The sequence below is a fragment of the Chelonoidis abingdonii genome, chromosome 4 (assembly GCF_003597395.2).
Source record: "Chelonoidis abingdonii isolate Lonesome George chromosome 4, CheloAbing_2.0, whole genome shotgun sequence".
NCBI classification, from domain to species: Eukaryota; Metazoa; Chordata; order Testudines; family Testudinidae; genus Chelonoidis; species Chelonoidis abingdonii.
The window spans coordinates 129,954,715-129,971,069 of NC_133772.1; the positions used below are offsets into that span (position 1 = coordinate 129,954,715).

The 16,355-nt window shown below is 44.5% G+C and overlaps 1 protein-coding gene across 4 annotated transcripts in view; it reads left to right on the forward strand.

The window, feature by feature from the left end:
* The window catches only part of EVL (Enah/Vasp-like), a 247,198-nt gene that overhangs the window by 88,452 nt on the left and 142,391 nt on the right, over window positions 1–16,355 (forward strand). For 2 of the 4 annotated variants that reach the window (XM_075065679.1, XM_075065680.1), the window contains exon 1: window positions 12,422–12,567. The exons of the other annotated variants lie outside the window; for them this stretch is intronic. The gene's annotated coding sequence lies outside the window, so the exon portion shown is untranslated. Of the gene's footprint in view, window positions 1–12,421; window positions 12,568–16,355 lie in introns of those variants that run through there. 4 annotated transcript variants of the gene reach the window in all.

Sequence of the window (16,355 nt, forward strand, 5' to 3'; positions counted from 1 at the left end):
GACTTCAGTTGGTTTTGGATCAGACCCATAGTGCATGGTTGTTTCTAACTAGAAATATGGAGCTACAGTTTCATCCTTAACTTGCAGGCTCTCCACGCTTGGAACCTCTGTTAGCTATAATGCCAGTTCTGACAGTCGAGAGATTGCAAGATTGGGCCTTTTCTTTGTACTATGGGCTAAAATGTAAATGGTAATGTTTGTTTTATATGGACAGTAAAATGTCTTGACACTCAGAATCCCAAGTCCTTCCATATTTTAAGGGGAACATTTTCTGTCTCATATTAAATAACCAGCCATTAGATCGTGGTGCTCCAGTTGTTATGAAATTGCTGATTTGTGGTTGTGCAATTAGCTGACTCCAACACAAATGGCGTTATAGATATTCTGTACATGAAGTGGCAGATTATGGTCTTTGATTTGTTCCATTGCTGCTTAGAGTGGGGTCTGGGCTCATTCCCATAAGCTGCGATACAAGGGCTGAGGAGAATTTAAGGTAACCACAGAGTTAATTCTTTGTAATTCAGCATCTCTAATACAGGACTTAAATTGCTAACGTGATACAAGCTATTTGTATCATCAGACAAAATAGGCTGCCCCTTTGAAAGCAGATGAGGCCTGTTCCTGCTGTGAAGCTAGTGAGAGTTTTGCTGTTTGACATACAGCAGAGCAGCATTGGGCCAGGTCTTTAATGAAGTCTTTACTTATTAGTTTTAGAAAACTTTTTGGGGGAGGTATAGTGGGTTCCCATGTTGAAGTGGTTAGAGAAGAAAAAGACCAGTTACTAGTTATTCACATCAGGGCTGGTTATAGTCCTCAGACAGCAAATGCATCTGATGATTTAACTTGACCTCATAGTTGCTTATAATGCTGTACGGTTGGAGGAAGGAATGGGGATTTTTGTGTGTGAAACGACAGACATTTGTTAAGTGGTACTAATAGTCTCTGGATTATATTTATCATTTCACGTATCCTTCCTGACGATATATTAGTTGTGACTCAGGGGTCGGCAACCGTTCAGAAGTGCTGTGCCAAGTCTTCATTTATTGACTCTAATTTAAGGTTTCGCGTGCCAGTAATATATTTTAACATTTTTAGAAGGTCTCTTTCTATAAGTCTATAATATGTAACTAAACTATTGTATGTTAAGTAAATAAAGTTTTCAAAGGGTTTAAGAAGTTTCCTTTAAAATTAAATTAAAATGCAGAGCCTCCCGGACAGGTGGCCACGATCCGGGCAGTGTGAGTGCCACTGAAAATCAGCTTATGTGCTACCTTTGGCACGTGTGCCATAGGTTGCCTACCCCTGTTGTAACTGAAGCTCCTATTTCTCTCCCAGTGCACAGCTATTCTCTGCAGAGCTCCTCCAAGATGATAGAGATTGCAGTCCTGCCCCCATGCTGCATGGAGGAGCTCTCCATGGCTTCTGCTGCAGCCTCTGGGCACTGATTATGCCTATCCCATCATTTAGTGTTGCAGGATAGACAATACACAGCGACAGAGATCCACTTGCCTTTCGCTGACTTTGCCTCCAAGTCCCCACCATACACTAGCATATAAGGAGTCTCTGGGAAGCTGGGCTTCGTGAGCGTGTAGAAGATACCTTGTCCGCCTCTCCCAGTCCTGCCCTTACTTGTGCAACAGAACCGTAAGTCATGTTGTTGTTATCGTCTTGTCCCCTGATACTCATGCCAGGCCATGAAGTTCAAGAATGAATTCAGTCCTTTGTGAGGGCTTGAGCCAAGGTGTCAGATCTGAAGAGTGTCACTTTCCTTACAATATTACATTCAGAAGCATGGTGATTTGCATTCCTGTGGAGTGCCCTGTCTGCAATCTCACAATAGTAGGTGTTTTTTCTGAGATGCTTGGATATTAATCACAGGATTTTTGTATCTGTTGACCATTTATGTCAGCTAATATTTTCCATGATAGGGCATCAATATCATCAGCTATTGTCATTCTTACCTGAATTTCAGGTCTTCCAACTTTGGTCAAATCATCAGCTACTTCACTCCTATATATACCAGCAAGTGATGAAATCCATTGAAAACTCAAATCTATTGCCTTGCTTTCTGATCCTCTTAGCCTCCTTATGAATCGTAGCGTTGATAGTGTTCTGGTTTCTCTTGCAAAAGGACACACTGTGATTGCAGAGGAGGGGGGAGGATATCTGAGGAAGCGCAAGAACACCTCCTCAAAATCTGCATAATTCAGCGCATTAGAAAGATATTGGGGGTGTTTTATCTGCCAAATGTTTGCCTGATTTTTAAATAATTGTTTTGGGTGCACACTAAGGTTGAAATCCAGGCCTTGTTTAAGTCAATGGAGGAGTTCCCATTAACATCAGCGGGACAAGGATTTCACCCTAATTTAATAGCATCTGACAACTACTGATGTGGAGCTGCCAGGCTATGTAGGCACAATAGCTTCTCTGTCACATCATCAAATTAGCATCTTATTAAATATTTAGAAACCTCCTAACACTAAAGAAGTAGATCATATTATACTATCATTTTTTTTAAATTTTTTCACAGCTCCCTTTGAAGTGAAATGAAGGTTCTATGGAATGTGGGGAGACTAGAGCCCTGAAAGACTTGTAGTGCATTTTTTATGTACAGGGCTGATGGTTATTGGACAAAGAATTTTTGACCTATCTGCACATGTAATGGATCCAAATCTGGGAGCATGATATAAAAATGATCTTATATATTTATATATGACTAACAACTGTGAAATGAGTTTTGCAAATCTGATCTATATCTATGTATATTTGTGCATACCTTATGCAGCATTCATGCACATATTGTGCATACAATTTTTCTTACTGATTTTCAACGTTTATTAGTGTGTCATTTTAGTAGTGAATTCTCATGCCTATTAATTATGCTTTCCCTAAATGAAAGACGTTAATCTATGCAAATACTTCCTTTTACTGTTTACTCATTGTAATGGGTTTCTTTTTAAGATAAATAATAAAACCTAAATATGAAAGAACAAATACATACACATCAAAAAGTAATTCAGATGGTCTGAAATATTGTGTTAATTGTGGAAAAAGGGTATTTTCAGCTTATCTTCTTTCAAATAGCTCTTAGATAGTAGAGTTTATTTTGGATGACTTGAGTTTAAGAGTCTTGTGCATTCAAACCCAGGACATCTTAAAGTGCTTCTCTTCATTCTTAAGGAATTAAATGTTTTTCATATCTTGACATGATGTATCATTTTGAGGCTGAGCCAGTAATCTATCTAGATTCAATCGATAGCTCCTAGAACTGATAGCATATCATACATCTCATCTGAAAATTGTGTGTGGCTTGCTGATGCAGTTTTCTCTCAGAGAAACACACACACAGCACCTCATCCTCCTTAGAATAGTATCCCTCAGTCAATATGTTCAGTAGGCGTGTTGCTAAAAAGGTTCCAGTGATATTTATACCATTGTAGCTAAGGCTAGGCTCTTGCGTACAAGAAATCCTGATCTTGCAGAGATCTAAACCAATTGTTTTAGACGTACACCTCTACCCCGATATAACACGAATTCAGATATAATGCAGTAAAACAGTGCTCCGGAGGGGTGGGGCTGCACGCTGTGGCGGATCAAAGCAAGTTCACTATAACGTGATCACTATAACGTGATCAAAGCAAGTTCACTATAACGCAGTGAGATTTTTTTGGCTCCCAAGGACAGCGTTATATTGGGGTAGAGATGTGTGTTCATCTAGTGTTCAGTCCTTGTTAGGTCTGCATAGACCTAGATCCTATTTGTACTTTGTCCTAAGGTGATATTTCCTTCACAGTACTCTCTTTCTAGTGCAAATCCATCAAGGCATTTTAGCGGTGCAAATGAATGATTAGAAAATGAAAGATGGGAGTTGTCTTACTAAGTGGGGGGGTCAGTGCTAACGAGCCAATTGAATTAAGGTGGAAGTGGCCTATTCTTAACAGTTGGCAAGAAGGGGTGAATACCAAGGGAGGGAAAACTACTTTTGTTGTGCTAATGAAGCCAATGCAATCAAGGTGGCCCATTTCCAACAGTTGACAAGAAGGTGGGAGTATCAGCAGAAGGAAAATTACTTTTTGTAGTGACCCATCCACATACATGGCAGAGGAGTATTGCTGGCATGTACATTGGCTAAACAAGACAGTCTCTACACAAAAGAGTAAATGGATACAAATCAGACATCAAGAATTGTAACATTCAAAAACCAGTAGGAGAACATTTCAGCCTCCATGGACGCTCAATAACAGACTTAAAAGCGGCAATTCTTCAACAAAAAAACCTTCAGAAACAGACTCCAACAAGAAACTGCAGAACTGGAATTAATTTGCAAACTGGACACTATCAAATTAGGCCTGAATAAAGATTGGGAGTGGATGGGTCACATGGGAGTGGCCTTGTTAGCACTACAAAAATAATTTTCCCTCCCTTGGTATTCACCTCTTCTTGTCAACTGTTGAGAATAGGCCACTTCCACCTTAATTGAATTGGCTTGTTAGCACTGATCCTCCAGTTGGTAAGGCAACTCCCATCTTTTCATGTGCAATATTATGTATTCTGTTTACTGTATTTTTCACTCCATGCATCTGATGAAGTGGGCTTTAGCCCGTGAAAACTTAAGCCCAAATAAATTTGTTAGTCTCTAAGTTGTCACAAGGACTCCTCATTGTTTTTGGTTTTTTTCTGCTGGAATGTATACAGTAGTGATTAATTAAATTAACTTGGCACTTGGAGTCAGCATTGGATTTTATTCCACTCACTGTCACCAATTTACTGTGCGACTTTGGGCAAATCATTCAGGGCCTAGTATTTTTGAGGAGCTGAACTCCTACAACTCCAGTTGAAGTTAGCTCAGCACCTCTGAAAATCACACCCTCAAAGTGCAGCTACGGTCAGAAAAAACTGCTTTCTCTTACTCAATGGACCCAATTACTGTGTATATTAAGAGTCAAAACTGCTTATTTTTAGCAGGAAAATTAAGTGGGGACTGAGTTTGAGCCTCTTTCCCCTCCCCTCCTAGGCATTTGGCAGCTAGCCTAAAATAGTTTTGCGAGGGACCTGACCTGTGCCTATGAGATCAGAGAAATGTAAAGGTGGCATAGAGCCACCTTTCTCCAGTCCCCTCCAGACTTGTACTGAGCACAGCACAGCACAACCACTTTGGTGACTTTGGCACAATTATTTTGTGATTTGGGTCAATAATTATTTAGAGACAAATTTTTCAAGCCATGCTCCTAAAACATACAGTGGAATGCTGTTCGTGCAGTGACCGATGGTATAGCAGTGAGATCGTTCATACACTGCTCATATTTACTTTTGAGGAACAACCACTTGTTCCTAAATTGAACATAGGTTCTTCAATTTCTGAGAAACAAGATTTTCAGTTTAGACTGATCTGCACTTCGCCTACAGCCTTTGACACAAAGGAGCAATGTCAACAGGCTATGGCCAAATCTGAGTCTTCAGAAAAGTGTTTTTATAAAAGTTAATGTGAAGAGAAATGTTTTCATGGATTATTTTTAAATGTCAATAAAACAGGTATCTTGTTGGGATGTAAACATCCCTCTGCAGGGTTTACAACTCCAGCATTGCAGCCTTGTGCTAATATACTGCATGAGAATCAGAAAACGAAACTAATTAGACATTGACTGAAAAGAAACGTGAAACCGGCTACATTATTTTCATAGTCCCATTGACTGACATGCAGAAAATAATCAACATAAATTGTGAAAAGTAAGCTATATTTTATAAATTTTCTTATGGCAGTGCTTAAGGGCCAGCCCCATTGTGCTAGACACTGTACAGACACAGAACAGTTGGCAGTCCCTGCCCTGAAGAGCTTACAGTTTAAATAGAAAGATGGGCACAGGGTGAGGGAAGGGATATAGCATATAAGCAGAGTGAACAATGTGATGACAGCCAACATCATGTTAGTATTTTTTCGGGGGAGGATGGGTTTTCTTGTTGGTATCACTCGGCTGCGTGCGTGTGCTTGCCCTGTGTGCTGCCCCAGCTCTGCAGATAGCTGATGCAGCAGACTCGACAAGAACCCCCAATGACCACAGAGTCTAGTAAGATGCAAGGCACGTCGGCCAGGTTTATTGCCTTATGGACACAATTGCAGTTTCCTGTAGGTTTCTTAGCCTAACTCAGGGCATACTACGAGAAAGTGCCTCTTGACAATGAACTTGGCTTAGTCAGTGGCAGAACTTTTCACTGCCCCCTCCGCCGGACAAGGACATTGCCCCAGGGATACATTCTTATACACAGGTACAAACAAGTTACCCATCACTCCTGACATATTGAGGTGCAACCCCTCTATGTAGCAAGGTGCCGCCTTTCACCTTGTTCATGTTGGTTTGAACAAAACAACTCTATCCATCATATTACCCTTTTGCCCCTGTAATTGGGATGAGTCAGTCTGTTCCTTGTTATCTGTGTGCAATGTACAAGTATGCGAATGTTCTGATCTCTAGTGTTCAGTACCTTTTAGGTATGTATCTTCTTGCATTAGCCCTTTCCTTGCCAGCTTCTGTGAGCAGAGCCTGCCTCTGGCTCACAGCTTAACTTTGCTTTATGTTAGCAAAGTCTTGACCATTACTTTAGCTCAGGCCTCATACTGGGCCTTTATCAGGGCCTTCACTTACTACACAGGGTATCAACTAAATGGAAAGAAACGGGAGGGGAAAGGGACAAGAAAGTAGGAAGCACAGGTGTGGTGTGAATCTAAGGTGAAGAGACTGTGAAGGAAGGAGTAGGGGAGGTTGGAGCAAACAGCCAATCAGCTCAGGGAGGAGAAAGTCCGTCAAAAAATTGTGTGTAATAATCTGTTACTAGAGACACAGATAAAGCCATAAAAACCTCACTCTTCATATATTAATCTAGTGGTGCAAGTCTACCCTCCTGAACTTGGTGACAGAAACTCCTGCTGCAGTGAGACATTTACACACTAAGGACATGTCTGCATTGACAGAGTTATAGTGCTGCTTAGAGAGAGCTGAAGGGAAACAGCTGTTGTGTATTCACACTGTCAGTTGCCAGTGCAATAGCATGTTCACACTTGCAGCAGTATTCGGAGCAGTGCACTCTGGGCAGGTATCCCACAAAGCATCTCTTCCTGTTCTGCTGCTAAGAGCTGTGGGAAGACAGAGAGGATCGTGGGGCATCCTGGGTCCTGTCCCAGTGTCCCATGATGCATTGCTTCACATCCCAGCAATCCCTGTGCTTCCTTCCACGTTTGGTGCCATCTTTCAATGGTTTGTGTATCACATACCCTGCCTCTTCAGGCTTCAGGAATGGATCCCAAACTGCTGACCAATATGCTGCTCGCTCTGACCAACATGTCCTGAGTGGCAGTGGAGATATTCCTTAAACTACAAAGGCAAGAGGAGTGCGACATTGGTCTCGCCACGGAAAGTAGCTACGACATGAGATTGCTTGTGACATTCAGAGGTGCTGACCACAGTGGAATACCGCTTTTGGGCTCAGGAAACAAGCACTGAGTGGTGGGATCACATTGTCATGCACGTCTGGGATGACAAGCAATGGCTGCAGAACTTTTGGATGAGGAAAGCCACATTCATTGGACTGTGTAATGAGTTCGCCCTAGCCCTGCAGCACAAGAATTAGAGCTGCCCTACCGTTGGAGAAGCGCATGGCGATTGCAGTGTGGAAGCTGGCTACTCCAGACTGCTACCGATCGGTCGCTAACCAGTTCAGAGTGGGAAAGTTTACCGTTGGACTCATGTTGATGGAAGTATGCAGGGCCATTAATCACATTCTGCTCCAAAAGATTGTGACTCTGGGCAGTGTGCGTGGCTTTGCACAGATGGGCTTCCCTAACTGGGGAGGGGCGATAGATGGCATGCATACTCCAATTCTGGCACTAGACCACCTAGCCACTGAGTACATTAATTGCAAGGGGTATTTATTCTTGGTTCTCCAGGTGCTTGTGAATCACGATGGATGTTTCACAGACATTAATGCAGGCTGATCCGGAAAGTTGCGTGATGCACGCATCTTTCAGAACACTGGCCTGTGCAGGAAGCTGCAAGCCGGGACTTTCTTCCTGTACCGGAAGATCATGATAGGGGAAGTAGAAATGCCCATTGTGATCCTGGGAGACCATGCGTACCCCTTAATGCCGTTGCTTATGAAGCCATACATGGAGCAACCTGACAGCAGCAAGGAGCGGGTTCAATGTCAGGCTGAGCATGTGCTGAGCGACAGTTGTGTTTGCTTTTGGCCATTTAGAAGCCTATAGGGAAGCTGGACCTGGCTGATGACAACATTCCAATGCTTATAGCCGCGTGCTGTACACTCCATAATATTTGTGAAGGGAAGGATGAAAGCTTCACTTAGGCTGGACTGCAGAGGCTCAGTGCCTGGAGGCTGAGTTTGAATAGCCAGAGACCAGGGCTATTAGAGGGGTGCAGCTCAGGGCCATAAGGATCAGGGATGCATTAAGGCAGTAATTTAAAGCTGAAAGCCACTAATATTTATTGCTATTCTCAGGAGTGTAGTGCTTATAATGGTAGGAGGTGATTGGTGCAGATGATGCAATATGTGGGCTTAACATAATTGTATGTTGCTTTGCAGGGCTCTTAAGATATCTTGCTGCTGACCCTCAGCAGTGAATCAAGGGAGGATCTTCTCCAAGACTGCAGTTTCCGCCCTGGCCCCATGCCACTTACCTGTGTGCAGCAATGGTCAACCTGCCCCTGTGATATCACAGTGGCGCAGGAAAGTTACCATTAATTGGGCAAGAAACAAAGCAGCTCTGCCGAAGAACCTGTGGCAGCGGATTGCCCAGTATCTCCAGGAGAGTTTCCTGGAGATCTGAGGCAGATTCCTGTGAAGTGAGGGAGTCAATCAACAGCCTGTTCAGTCACTCAGACTAGGCATGTGGTGGGAGACAAGCCTCGTTTCTGCAACCTTCCTTCCCCCAGGAACTCACTTTAGTGATTCCCAAAATCAAATCCACTCACCAGGGGCCGCCTCCTTCTGTTTGCGCTTTGCCAGCATCCAACAGCTGTGACTGGCTGGCCTCTGGGGTGGAAAAGAGCTCCTGGCTGCATGCATCTGACCTCTGAGTCATCCTCTGCGTCTGGGTCCCTCCCCCTCCACATTCTCGTCCAAGATTTCCTCCTTCTGGCTCAGTTCACTTTCAACTGGCACGTGAGCCCCTGAAGTATCTCTTTGCAGTGGAGTTGGGGTCACTGCCAAGTATCACGTCCAGCTCTTTGTAGAACTGGCAGCTCGTGGGCACAGCACCAGAACAACAGTTTGCATCCTGCATTTTGTGGTAACCATTCTGCAGCTCCTTCACTTTGACCCTGCACTGTGTCCTGGTCGTGGCCCCTTTCTGTCATGCATGGTGAAATTTGTCCGTAGGTGGTATAATTCCTATGGCTGGAGCACAGCTGGGATTGCACAGCCTCCTCTCCCCAAATGCTGATGAGGTCCAGCAGCTTGGCATTGCTCCAAGTGGGGGATCGCTTGGTGTACGGAGCAGGCCTAGCCACCTGGAAAGATGCACTGAGACCACTGCACATGTCACTGAGCCAACAAGAAGGGGACTTCCAAAATTCCAAAGGCGTTTGTAGGGTGAGGATGATGGCTGGTCACCTGAGGGCAGGGCAGTAGAGTTCAAACTGATATCCAGAGAGTCGAGAACAGGCATTGTGGGACACCTCTCAGAGTCCAGTCGCAGCACTGTAATCGACCACGGTGTCTACACTGGCACCACAGTGCTGTAGCCCCAGCGCAGAAAGCTCTATGCCTCTTATTGGGGCAGCTTTTTTACAGTGCTACAGCTGTGCAGTTTCTGCGCTCCAAGTCGCTTGGTAGTGTGTACACCTCAGGAGTTGCAGTGTAGAAAGCTGCTTTCCTGTGCAGAAACTTGCCAGTATAGACAGGGCCTAAGTAGATGATGTCTCTTGCTACACTGAACATTGTTTAAATCTGTCTGTCCCTCCTGTGCCAGCTGTGAAATTGTTAATGTGTGTGTTTGCACACCTTAGGTGGCTGAGTGGAATAGGAGTTCTTAGGATCAGTCTCATTATCACAGACTCCAAAGTGCGGTTTGTACTTGAGGTTACATATTGCCGTAGTGATAATGCCAAGCATGACTGCTGTATTCCCAGTGAACTTTAAAGCCCTTTGGAGCCAGGCAGTTTGTAATGATGGTTTATAAGGTTGGCTTGACACAGTGCCAGAGTTATCCAGAGGAGGGGCAAAACTGATCAGAATATGTAGGCAAGATAAGGTTTTGTTTTATGAGGCTGTGTAGAGCAGGGGAATAATTCATTAGCAATATGACCCAGTGGGTTGTTTGTGTCTTGCAGGAATAGCTCTGAGAATCTTTCATGGAGGTGGGCAAACTACAGCACATGGACCAGAGCCGTTTTAAGCAGGCTGGCGAGCTGCACCAGCAGCTTGGACCTGCTCTGGCCAGGGCGCTGGGTCGGGGGCCACACCATGCGGCTTGGCCCCGCTCCGGCCGGGGCGCTGGGTCGGGGCTGCATTACATGGCTCCCAGAAGCAAGCATGGCCCTGCTTCATCTCCTATGTGCTCCAGTGGGAGCTGGAGGGTCAGTGCCTGCGGATGGGGCAGTGTGCAGATCTGCCTGGCTGTGCCTCCGTGTAGGAGCCAGAGAAGGGACATGCCACTGCTTCTGGGAGCCGCTGGAGGCAAGTCTTGCTTGGAACCTGCACCCCCGGGCAACTCCCCATGCCCCAATCCGCTGTCCCAGCCCTGATCCCCCTCCTGCTCTCTAAACCCCTTGACCCCAGCCCGGAGCACTCTCCTGCACCCCAAACTCCTCATCCGCAGCCTCATCCTAGAGACCGCACCCCCAGCCGGAATCTGCATCCCTGCCCCAGCCCTGATCCCCCTCCCAACCCCTCGGTCCCAGCCCAGAGCACCCTCCTACACCCCAAACTCCTCATCCTCATCCCCAGCCCCACCCCAGAGCCCTCACCCCCTCCCGTACCCCAACCCCAATTTTGTGAGCATTCATATTCTCCCGTACAATTTCTATTCCCCGATGTGGCCCTTACCTACCCCGATGAATCACATTGTTTGGTGAAATTTTGTTATCACACAGTGACTGCTGAGAATCCCACACACGCTTCCTGCGATGTTTTTCTGCAGTCACAATATGGGCGAGTTCAACGTTTTTTTAAAATCAGCTCTGATATTAAAAAAAAAAAAAAAAAAAAGACAAAATAAATTCAAATAAAATCAAACTGTCATAAAATAGCTCTCTTATCATCTAGAAGCACCTTTGTTTCCTTGCTCTTGTCACTCGCACTTCAGTTTTATTTTTTGTAACCTTCAGGACTTGTAACCTGGAAGACTATTTACATCAGGCCAGATTCTCTGCTGCATGTTGCAGAAGGGTTAGCACAGGCTGTATAGCACAGGCAGGAAAGAGAAAGAGGTAAGAGGTGGCTGACTCTCACCTTTTCCCTTTCCAAATTCTGACCTGGCTGCAGGGCCGGCTCCAGGCACTGGCATTCCAAGAAGGTGCTTGGGGTGGCAATCTGCAAGGGGCGGCAGTCTGTGTGTTTTTGCACCCAAGCAGCGCACCGAATTGCTGCTGCAGATGGCGGGGGCAGCCCATGTGCTGTTAGGGCGGCATGCGCGTTTCCGTGGCGGCAGCAATTCGGTGGCAGCAATTCAGTGCAACTTATACCACCCCAGGTTACCCACTCAGAACTGAACAAGTACTATTCAGGATGAGTATGGAGTGCATTGAGTATAGACTCTTTTGAGCAGATAAGCTCTACCAATGCAAATGGTGACTTTCCTTGCGTGCGCTGAGGATTTGCACTGATACACTTGCTCAGTGGTTCTCAAACTATTGTACTGAGGACTCCTTTCACGTAGCAAGCCTCTGAGTGTAACCCCCCTTATAAATTAAAAACACTTTTTTAAATACATTTAACACCATTATAAATGCTGGAGGCAAAGCAGGGTTTGGGGTGGAGGCTGACAGCTTGTGACCCCCTATGTAATAACCTTGTGAGCCCCTGAAGGGTCGCAACCCCCAGTTTGAGAACCCCTGTGCTTAGTGCTGAAATTAGAGGTAGCCCTCAATGTAGACAAAGTCTCTGTGTTTTGTACAGGATCAAGTACACTGTGTTGCACAAGTGACAGTACATCTGTTGGATTTTTTTTTTTGACACTTAAGCCATGACATGAAAAACTAATCAAATGCTTTTAATATCAACTTTACCAGTGGAAAAAAATGGCAATTGATCTAATCTTAATCCGTATTCTTGGTCTTGGACTATTGTTTCTTTTCATCTTTTTATACTGAACAAATTTTCTTTTTCTTTTTTTAAACCCAGTGTTATTTCCTGCTCTCTCTTTTGGTAAAACTTCCGTTTTCCTGTTTGGTTATAAGGCTTTATGCGTACACTCTCAAACTGCATTACTGCTGAGTTTTTGTTCCGCTCTGTAAATTGGAGAAACAGAATACCTGATTTAGTACAAATTACATGTGACTGATTGATAATACATTGTTTCTGAATCTTCTGCTAAATCCTTTCCTCAATGGCAAGCTGGTGAGTACCTGGGGACTCTACTGTGAATATATAATAACTTTATTGAACAAAACTCATGTGGTGTAATATAAAGAATAGCGTGACCTATTTAAACTGCTATTTTCAGAAGGTTTGTGTTTCAGTTATGAAAAGATAATTAGATTTTTGTGCGAATAATAGATTGCTCTGATTCTGGCTTCCAATGCTGAACTTGATTCACTGGGCCGAATTCATCTCTGGTGCAAGTCAAATGATATTTCAGTGGAGTTATCAGAGATTCATTTGTCCCACTGAGAACTGAACGGAAAATAAGAACTCACCTGTGTGGATCCCATTGAAGGACTGAGGCCTTATGTAGTTTGTTGTGTTGTATACAGTTATGCATGTGTCTGTGTCCTGATTGATAGTGTTGTGTTTGTAATTTGCATATGTTTGAATTTTTGAAAACCTTTGTTTAAAATATTGTTCTGTTCAAACACACTCCAGTGGCTTGAGAGTGTTTTGAAAGCATTAGCTAGTGTCTAAAATTTGCAGTTTCCATTCACAGTGTAGTTTCTGACTGTGCGTGTTATTTCAGTATTTTCCAAAATTAGTTACTTCTTGTTCTTATTTCTATAAAAGGGAAGTAGTTTACATTAGCAGTGGCCTGATCTTGTAAGGATACTTCATTACAATTTTATATCTCTGTATATGTAGTAGACTACTCAAGTCTGTGTCATTTTTTTCCTACACTTACCATCCTGATAGTAACTTCTAAGAACTTGGTGTATGTAATGGAGGTTGGTTGCAAGATGGCTTGTGGGATGCTATAAAGTACCACGCTTTATTACAGTAAGAAACAGTGAGTGGGTTAAAGAGTTAATGGATCAGTGGAGTGCTGGAGAAGGTGGAGGTAAGCATACGTTGCTTAAATAGCTAGAAAGTCAAGGGAAAGCTTCCGCCCTGGAGTATGGCATGTTCCTATGAATCTGACTGTTCTGACAGGAATGATGTTTTTAATGACTAAATTGCTGAGTGTAAGATGCCTTTTGTTCAGCAGCTGTTTATAGTTTAAGATGCTGAGCTGACGTGCTCCCAAGTGGAGTTTGCCTTGAAACCTTTTCCTTAAGTTAATTGTTCTATTTCACAAGAAGGTATCAGAACAGGAAACAGAGGAGTTAAAATGAATTCACCAGCTACTACCCAAAATCTTAGCAGTATAAACTAAGTGCTTGGGCCAGATTCTGCTCCCAAGTTCATTGGTGTAAATACAGAGCAACTCCATCAGTCCTGATCTGATTCGCTACTGACTCGCAGCTCGTATGCCATTTATATGTGGGTACCAGACACTAACAAATCAGAATTCTCTATTCATTCGCATCAGTGGTACAGCAGCATAGAATTGGTAGGAGATTACAATCAGACCTCTATGAATCATCTGTTACTCTGTGGTGTCTCTTTACATATGTTATACTTGCATCCCAGGTTACTTGTAACTTGCTGCATCAAAGCACTGAGATATGACAGGGAGGTAAATAACTGTGAGCCATATTGAGCATGTCTGCACTACATGAATTTTCACACTGAAGTGACTAAGCCCCCAAAGTCCTGGCCTACCAGGACTGGACTCTCCGAGTAAAACCTGGATTCTCTATGACTTGTCTCTAGTTTCCAGCTCACAAGTCTGGGATGGATGTCTTCACACATTGCTCAATACAGTGTTTTAAGAACCTCAGAAAGGAGAACTCGATTGTCACCATCAGCATTAAGAGCAACTTCTGACTCCTGGTCTTTTATAACAAACACATAGTAGTTGGCCTCGTGCTTGTTATTCACACAAACCCTCTCTGTAAACTACTTCCTTATCTGACAGGCATGTTCTGAGGCTTAATTCATTAACAACATCAAGCCTTTTTGAGATGTATGGATGAAAGATGCTATATATATGTACTCAGGGGTTCTCAAACTGGGTGTCGGGACCCCTCAGGAGTCGTGAGGTTATAACGTGGGGGGGTCACGAACTGTCAGCCCTTATTGCAAGCCTCATTTTGCTTCCAGCATTTATAAGGGTGTTAAATATATTAAAAAGTGTTTTTAATTGATAAGGGGGGGGGTTGCACTTAGAGGCTTGCTATGTGAAAGGGGTCACCAGTACAAAAGTTTGAGAGCCACTGAGCAGGATTATTGTAATTTTTGTTATTGGTATCTTTGGATTTAAGATATTTTATAGCGACATGGGAGGTGCTATACGCAGGTGCACAGTGTGGATGGATCTTCCCCCTTCGACAGCTCATGCAAGGGCCAGCCACAATTACAGTCCCTCAGTGCACATCAAAGGAAGTGGAAAGGAGGCTGGTGCATAGCTTGCCCCCTGTGCACCAGACTTCAGAGTGCATTAGAGAAGGGAGCATAAAAGATGGTGTGACCTGAGCAGATCATTCTGTGCATTGGATCATAGGGGGGAATGAGGGACCATGCCTCCCCCTTAGTTGAGCTGGTGGCTAAATACACTCAACCTTCACAACAGTTTTGATCAAGGGAGTTTTCCACTTGTTCCCACTGCTGCTGTAATGCAGGAGCAGAGTCCTGCCTCGCTTGGTATCTGGTAGAGCAGGGGTGGGCAAACTTTTTGGCCCAAGACCCACAACTGGGTGGAGAAATTGTATGCAGGGCATGAATGTAGGGCAGAGGGTTGGGGTGCGGGAGAGAGTGCGGGATGTGGGAGGGGGTGCAGTATGCAGGAAGGGGCTCAGGGTAAGGGGTTGGGGTGCCAGAGCGGGATCTGGGCAAGGGGATGGGGTGTGGGGTGCAGGAGATGTTCGGGGTGTGGGCTCTGGTGCAGTGTCACTTACCTCGAGTGGCTCTGGGGTGGCAGTGGCATGCAGTGGGGCTAATGAGGGCTCTCTGCCCACCCTGGCCGCACGCTGATCCTGGAAGTGGCCAGCATGTCTGGCAGTGGCTCCTGGGGCTGGGGTGGGGTGGGGTGGGACAGGCAGCTCCACCATGCGCTGCCCTTGCCTGTGGGTACCACACTCAAAGTTCCCATTGGCTGCGGTTCCCCATTTCTGCCCAGTGGGAGCTGTGGGGGGTGGTGCCTGCAGGAGAGGGCAGCCCACGGAGGAATGTGGTGCCGGCCGCTTCTGGGAGCAGCATGGGGCCAGGGCAGGCAAGGAGCCTGCCCTAGCCCCACTGTGCCACATCCTGTGGGCTGGATTGAAAGCCCTGATGGGCCAGATCCAGCCTGCAGGCTGTTGTTTGCCCTCCCCTGTGCTGCAGGATCCTCTACAAGTGATGCTGACTTTGGATGGGAAGTAGAAGTGGTAGATTCTATGGCAGGACAAAATTAGCAACCTAGTCATAGCTGCAGCAAATGCTAAGATGCCAGATATGGGAGGTGTTTTTCTTGTAGTAACTTGACTGAATGCTTTTTTGCCTTGAAGTTTGTAGAGCACGGGTATTTTTAAGCTCAATTTGAATAAGTTGGTTGGACAAAAACTGCAAATATTGTGCCATTCCATAAATAGCCATTTCTTTAAATAATATCTAATTAATTAAAAAATTTTTTTATCCACTCTAATCATTACTTCATTTGGTGTGATGAAAATAATTGAAATAATTCTGTTTAGCAGAATAGTCCATTAGCGTTTGCAGCTGACCTCGGTTGCTGCAGGAATGTGGTCTGTACCTTGTGTCTCGTTAACCTTTGAGGTTAATGTTCGTGTATCGCACTAACCATTCTTCTCGTTATATCCAATTTCTTATTTACATAGGTTTTTTAAAGGTAATGTTAGCTGAGTTCACATGCTGATATAATTCATCTGTTATTTGCA